The following is an 8456-nucleotide window of genomic DNA, read 5'->3' as shown; positions in this document are numbered from 1 at the left end:
TTGGAACTGGATCCTGGGGATGTCGATTGATGAATCCACTTTCTAGACTGCTGGGTGTTGCCACCTTTTCCATAGTGAGCTTCCCGCCCAAGGGTGTTAACCACCTTTTCTTGGAACGAGGCTTGCTATGACAGGGAATTTATTCCTTTTCTCCCATAACAGTTTTTTTTTCTTGTTTTCTTGTTTTTTTCTCTTTTTTCTTGTTTTTTTTTCTCTTTTTTCTTGTTTTTCCCTATTTCCGAGGGTGTCCCCCACCTTTTCTCGAAGAATAGGTCGGCATGACAGGGACCGAAGTCCTTTTCTCCCATGACCGATATGTATTTTTTTTTCTTTTTCAAATTAAGCAAGGGAATGGTAGAAATACCATTTGCCAGAACCATCCTTGCCACTGTCACTGGTAGAAAATAGAGGATAAGAGATCAGGGCTGGAAGGTGGGGCTGAGGGGACAGAGGGTTGTGTCCACCTCATCAGGAGTGGCTGAAGAACGGCTATCAGAAGTAGCATCATAAGAGTGATAGTGCCACGCCAACGGGGGAAAGGATCAGGTGACCGTGATTGTCAAGATCCCCAAGGAGGGAAGTACTTCTTCAGGCGATACCCATTGATCATGAAGGGATCATCAGAGGCATCAACGGTCTGCACTTGGACAGAGCCATTAGGATTGACAGCAAGTACCTTATATGGGTCCATCCACCGCTGTTGGAGCTTGCCAGGAAACTTGCCAAATCGAGAATCATAGGCTAGAACCAAATCACCTTCTTTGAACTCCTTGTGCTTGATGAAGTTGTCATGGTAGGCCTTACGTCGAGCTTGCGTGGCTTCCATGCACTGTAGAGCCATCCTACGAGTTTCGTCCAAACATTCCAAGTGCAGGAGACGGCATTGCAGTGAATCATCATCCCCCAAACGCTCTTTAATAGCCACTTGCAAAGAGGGAAATTCCATTTCAACAGGGAAAACAACTTCTGTACCATACACCAGCTGGAAGGGTGTCTGTCCTATTGCTGCTTTATGGGAGGTTCTGTATGCCCAGAGGGCCTCTGTAAATCAATCATCCCAATCACGACGATGTGCGGCAATTGTCCTTGTCAGGATCGAGCAGAGGATCCGATTGGTGACTTCGACTTGGCCATTGGCTCTGGGGTAATAAGGAGTGGACTTGCGATGGCGGATCTTATACAGCTCTGTCAATTCTTCCATGACTTTATTAATAAAATGAGTGTCTCTATCACTTACCAGCTCTAGGGGACTGCCAAAACGGGTGATGATATTCTCGTACATGGACAGGGCCACGCTGTTACCATCGTCCCGCTTTAGAGCTTTGGCTTCATACCACTTAGTAACATAATCCGTACATACTAAGATGTATTTGTTCTGTTTCCTTCTAGTGGGAGGATTGATTGGGCAGACGAAGTCGATGCCCCACTTCTCGAACGGCTTCAAAGGAAGGATAGGTTGAAGTGGCATGACACTTGTTTTGGTGGGTTTTCCCATTCACTGGCAAGCATCACATCTGGTGCGCAGATCGGACGATGTATGCTCGCGTAGTGAATGTTGGAAGATCCCCAAGAACAATGAACTCTACTTTTTGCATAAGTTACAAGGTAAAAAGCATGAACGACAAGAGCAAGAGACCAATTGGGTGCAATCTCTCCCCATGCCTTGTGTGAGCGCTTCACAAAGCATGTATTTTATGTATATTTCATCTTCATGCTCAATAATAGCCCAATTTACAAAAATATAACAAGCTTTTAGCTTTTGAGTTTGCTTTTACACAAAAATAGAAATAAAGCTAATGGACGGTGCCCAAAGAGTCTGGCACGTCCAATACAATGTCCAAATAGAAATAACATAACTGTGCGCCCATGCGCATACAAAATAATAATAAATAATCGATGCCTCAATAAATAGGCATGACAAAATATAGGCGTGGTGCCTATCAAAATATAATCCATAGATCGAATACTCGCTATCCTCCAATGCTTTCCTCCGCCACTGCTGCTATCTCTACACATCAACTGAAGCATTCACAACCGTTAGTAAAATAATACAATTAAACTGATAAAAGTGAATACCTAGCAGTCTTCAGCTACATAAATAAATCAACTGGTTAGAAATAAATCCTAACCTTAATTTATTACGAATGCGCACTCTAAACTCATAAACTTTTATTAATTTAATATGCATTTTGCAGAATCACCCGCTATGGAATCACCCATGTACACGCTAAATTAATGAAACGCCCGAAAAGGACAGGCATCCCCATCAACTTCTCGCACAAAGAATCCACTTTGTGTATGAGCCCCGGTCATCAAAGTTTACGGAATCCACCGTAAAACCTCACGGAATCCATCGTGGCACGGAATCCACCATGGAATATGCCTCCTGGCATTATACCCCCGGGGTGGGATAGCAATTGACCTCAATTGCTATTAGCTCAATGTGGAACTAACAGAGTGGGGAAAGCATTTAAGTCTCTAGCATGCATCCATTGTGCTTCCTCTACAGGATGGTTCTTAAATTTAACTAGATATCTAGAATACCTTCGGCTAGTTCTAGTGGTCATAAAGTCAGTGTTTATAATAGCTTCTGGTTCAAGTATTTCAGTCTCTTCCTCTAATAAAGGTGGGTTTTCATAAACAGGATGTACAGGTAATTGGCCTCTAAATGGTCTCAATAAACTAATGTGAAATGTATTGTGAATTTTCCAGTGAGGTGGTAATTCTAACTTGAATGCATTGTCATTAATTTTATGAATGATCCTAAATGGTCCATAGAATCTAGGGGCTAATTTGACAACTGGATGTTTATCTACACTTTGCAGTCTACGTTTTTCTATTCTCAACCAAACATAATCATCAACTTTGAAATTCGTTGCTTGTCTTTTCTTGTTGGCTTGTTTGGTATATGATTGCTGGGCTTTAGCAATCATATCTTTAACCTCATCAAAAATAGTGTTATGCATACTAGCAATATCATCAGCACTTTGAATTTTATTTGACAAAGATGCAACAGGTGTAGATAATCTATATCCATAAATCACTTCAAACGGTGCTTTCTTTGTAGATGTGTGTGGTGTATTGTTATATGCAAACTGTAATAAATGCAAATGTGTGTCCCATGTCTGAGGTTTAGAGATAGTATATGCACGTAAAAGATCTAGAATTGTGCTGTTAGTGGCTTCTGTTTGTCCATTAGTTTCTGGATGAAATGCAGATGAGAAATCAATCTTTGTGCCTAGGTTAGCAAACAGAGTAATCCAAAAGTTGTTACAAAATCTAGAATCACGATCTGAAATAATAACTTTTGGTAATCCATGGTTAGTAAAAACAGTTTTCAAAAACAATTGTGCTGTTTGTGATGCTGTTAAGGTTTTCTTACATGGAATGGAATATGCTTGTTTACTAAATCTATCTACAACTATCCAAATCATATCATGATTAGATTTAGTATTAGGTAAACCAGTAATGAAATCCATAGAAATTTGTTCCCAAGGTTTAGATGGAATAGACAAAGGCATAAGTAATCCATACTGTTTACCATGATGTCTCTTAACTCTTTGACAAATCAAACATTCAGAAACAAAGTTAGATACATCAGCATCCATATGCGGCCAATAAAAATCTTCAGTTAATATACGTAAGGTAGATATGATACCTCTATGACCTTGATATGGGAGACAATGAATTTCATTCAAAACAAAAGATCGGAATGGAATTGTAACACACAATCTCTTTTCATAAAACATAAATCCATCATTATATGACAATGAATCAATAGGGATGAAATTATTTTGAACTAATTTATTCCAATCAGCATGAAAAGTAATATCCTGGTGATATGTATCTTTCATAGCAATCAAAGAATCAAAAGATATAACAGAAATATTATGAATGGCAGGTCTTCTACTCAATGCATCAGCCACTACATTTTCTTTTCCAGGTTGGTATTGAATGATAGGATGAAAACTTTGAATAAAGGAGGCCCATTTGATATGACGGTCAGAGATTTGAGGTTGGCTAAGTAAATGTCTAATACTTTGCTGATCGGTCTTAATCATAAATTCTGAACCCATTAAGTAGTGTTTCCACTGTCTTAATGCTTGTACAACTGCTAATAGTTCTTTGTCATATGTGGAATATTTCAGTTCAGAAGGTTTTAGCTTACAACTAGAATAGGCTATAGGATGATTGTCTTGCATAAGTACAGCTCCTATTCCTGATCCACTAGCATCGGTCACTACTAGAAAGAATGGTCTATTAAAATCAGGCAACTATAGAATAGGGACATGGGTTAATGCATGTTTCAGTAAGTCAAAGGATTTCTGTTGATTTTTGGACCAATGAGAAACAATTCCTTTCTTCAGAAGTTTGGTTAATGGTAAAGCAAGTAATGAAAAATTACGTACAAACTTCCTATAGAAACTAGCAAGACCAAGGAACGAGCGTAACTCATGCACGTTTTTAGGTACAGGACAATTCAATATTGCATCAATTTTCTAAGGATCAACTTTAATTCCATCAGATGATACAACATGACCTAAATACTCAATTTCTATTTTAAAGAATTCACTCTTTTTAGGATTTGCATACAGTTGATTTTCTTTCAATAACTGAAAAACCAATGACAAATGCTCATAATGTTCTGTCTCATTTTGACTAAACACCAAAATATAATCAAAAAAGACAATTACACAATACTAATATTTCAGAAATATACGGTTCATCATTCTACTAAACGTAGCAGGTGCATTAGTCAATCCAAATGGCATGACTAAAAATTCGTAATGACCAAACTGTGTTCTAAATGCAGTCTTGAATATGTCAGACTTATCTAGTCTCACCTGATGATAACCAGACTTAAGATCTATTTTACTAAATATAGCAGATCCTTGCAGTTTGTTCATAAGGTCATCAACTCTAGGAATGGGATACCTATTCTTTACAGTGATCTTATTTAAAGCTCGATAGTCAATGCACATACGATAGGTATTATTCTTTTTCTTGACTAACAGAACAGGTGCACCGAATGGAGAACTGCTAGGTCGAATCAATCCTCTATTTAGTAATTCCTCAACTTGACTCTGAATTTCTTTTTGCTCTATCTGGTTATGCCTATATGGTGCTTTGCAAGGTGGTTGTGTGCCAGGGATCAAATCTATCTTATGGTCTTCTGGACGTGAAGGAGGTAAACCAGGTGGTAGGTCTTCTGCAAAACAGTCCTTAAAATGTGCAAGAAATTCTTTATGCCTAGGATGCATATGACTTTCTTTTACTTGCAATTCATTCACCCAAATAAGATAAGATTTACTACTCTTGCGTAATGTACGTTTAGCTTGAGTATGCGAAAGCAGTGGAAAAACATTAGATGCATGCATACCATATAATGTAATAGATTTTCCTTGAAAATTAATATTCATTGAGTGTGTGGAATAATCTATATTTGGGTTATGCTGGTGACGCCAAGGCATACCTAAAATAATGTCACTCGACTGTAATGGAACAACTAAGAAATTTCATCTTTCAGTGTATTGACCAATTTGAATCTCTAAGTCATGCACTTCATGTGTACCATTATATCTAGTGCCTAAGAATGCAGCTTTGATGCGATAATGCGTAGGTACAGTCTGTAACTTCAATTCTTTTACTAATTTTGCTGAAATAAAATCATGGGTACTACCGTCATCATGAAAAATAGTCTTTTCCTTTCCATGCACCAAACATTTCATAGTCAATAAAGAATGTGGAGTAGGCATACCTGGTAAAGTATCCGAAGTAGTAGTAGTAGTGTCGTCCTCATCTTCAGTGAAATCAGGCATATCTTCATGTTCGTCGTCGTCCATTGCTCCAAGGTAGTTGATATGGGCAGGTGGCTTCTTTGAATGACAATTTGTTGCTAGATGTCCAGGTTGGTGGCATTTATAGCATACTATTGGCTTGGCTTTGGTTACATTGTTTGCAATGGCGAGAAGTCTAGGTACATTAGAATTTGGATGTGGAATAGGCTTAGGGTTTTGATTGAGATTGGATGGTAATGCAGGTGGTTTTGCCCAATTTTTGCGGAAAGTTGATGAAGAGAGACGACCTGGATTAAATCTTCTAAAATTGGAATTGAATTGTTTAGATCCATAGTTACCATTGGCTTGGAATTGCTGTGGACGTCTGTCTCTACCTCGTAGCTTATCTTCAGTGTCGTGAGCTAGTGAAATGGCGTCTTCAAGAGTAGTAGGCTTGAACATGTTAACTTCAGTGTAGTAATGCCCAAGGAGTCCAGACATATACTTACGCTTGTGTGTCGCTTCTGGTACATCTTCAAGCATGCGTAGCTGGAGTAGTGCATTCCAAAAATGCTCTGTATACTAAGGTATAGGCTCACGATCCCGTTGCTGGAGAAGATCCCATTGCTTAATAGCTTTCTCATGAAATTGTGGAGGAAGGAAATTCTGCATGAACTTCTTCTTGAAATTCTCCCAAGTATTAGGACATTCTATGCTCTTGCGTACTACAGTCCACCAAAGAGATGCTCTATCTACTAAATGATTAGTGACACACTTGATTTTATATTTTTCTGCATAGGTTTCCTCATGGAAATAGTCATCAAACTGACTAATGAATGCTAGAACAGTTTTTCCTTCTCGTATACCATTGAAAGTACGGAATTTGAAACTTCTTTTATTTATCTTTGATTCCTTGCGGATGGTTTGAGCTTCAAGAGTTGCGTCGATGGTACATCGAATCAGATCTTCAGCTTGAGGTTCTTCTTTGTCGGTAGACGCTCTTTGTAAATTTGCCAGTTGAGCTTGCAATGATTGCCTAGCCCTTCGTTCTTCTTCCAATTGCATCATGATTAAATCCAACTTTTGCTCCATCGTAGGTTCAAGTTAGTCGCCTTCAGCCATAAGATCATCCATATGTGGTTCCGTCATCCTGCAAAACTAAAAGACCTTTCTCACTCAAAATGAAGTTAGCGGGATGAGCGTAGCTCAAGTTCGGGGATACAAGGCTTATGTGTTTTTGGGTATAGCTTTCTCAATCTTCAGAAAATCTGCGATTTATCCTTCTTCGTATGCTGAAAATGCTTCAGCAAACCTGCGTATGGGTAGAGTACCTTCCAATGAACAACTTTGCAGTTCGGAGTTTCTGCGCAGGAACAGTCCTTCTAGGAGTTTTGAGCACAAGTCAGTTCTGACTCCGGTTGACTAGTCTGACTTGCAGAGTTGCAGACTTATGTGACTTCCAGAGTTGCAGACTTGCAAAACTTAGTCGATTTATGGAACTTGCAGAACTTGACCTGAAAATACTTGCTGAACTTGATTGTTTTGGTGTGACATGGAGTTTGTGACTTGCAGGATTGACTTGCCTTAGAGGACTAAGCTTAATTGATTAAGCTTAGAGCTTAAGAAGAAGAAAACACCGCAGATCGTGGGGGGGGGGGCCGTTTTTTGTGCCGTCGCGGAAAAATCGGAGGTCCTCAGAGACCTCGCGGACCAAATTCGAAGCTTTTTAAGCTTCTTAAGGCTTTTAAGCCTCACTATTAAGCTTATGGAGATTTCTCATTGTTTTTTTTTCCCACGACTTGATGAAGGAGATTTGGAAGTGGTCCTTCGCCTCTGTAGCCCGGTCCTTCGCGATCCAATGACAGAAACAGGGGTTCTTGATCGCCAGAAGTCTGCCTGTATTGACGGTTCGCGACGAGATTGACCGTAGAGCCTGATCGTTCCAAGAGCTCCGCCTTCGCACGAGATGGGTAGCGATTGGAAGCTCTTGATCTCAGCTCCGCTCTGATACCACTGGTGCGCAGATCGGACGCTGTATGCTCGCGTAGTGAATGCCAGAAGGTCCCCAAGAACAATGAACTCTACTTTTTGCACAAGTTACAAGGTAAAAAGCATGAACGGCAAGAGCAAGAGACCAATTGGGTGCAATCTCCCCCCATGCCTTGTGTGAGCGCTTCACAAAGCATGTATTTTATGTATATTTCATCTTCATGCTCAATAATAGCCCAATTTACAAAAATATAACAAGCTTTTATATTTTGAGTTTGCTTTTACACAAAAATAGAAATAAAACTAATGGACGGTGCCCAAAGAGTCTGGCACGCCCAATACAATGTCCAAATAGAAATAACATAACCGTGCGCCCATGCGCATACAAAATAATAATAAATAATCGATGCCTCAATAAATAGGCATGACAAAATATAGGCATGGCGCCTATCAAAATATAATCCATAGATCGAATACTCGCTATCCTCTAATGCTTTCCTCCGCCACTGCTGCTATCTCTATACATCAACTGAAGCATTCACAATCGTTAGTAAAATAATACAATTAAACCGACAAAAGTGAATACCTAGCAGTCTTCAGCTACATAAATAAATCAACTGGTTAGAAATAAATCCTAACCTTAATTTATTACGAGTGCGCACTCTAAACTCATAAACGTTTATTAATTTA

This window comes from Lygodium microphyllum, chromosome 6 (assembly GCF_053477565.2).
Source record: "Lygodium microphyllum isolate KBCC chromosome 6, Lygodium_microphyllum_v1.1.10, whole genome shotgun sequence".
Taxonomy (NCBI): Eukaryota; Viridiplantae; Streptophyta; class Polypodiopsida; order Schizaeales; family Lygodiaceae; genus Lygodium; species Lygodium microphyllum.
The sequence above is the reverse complement of the archived record's forward strand: the minus strand, read 5'-3'. Positions refer to the sequence as shown.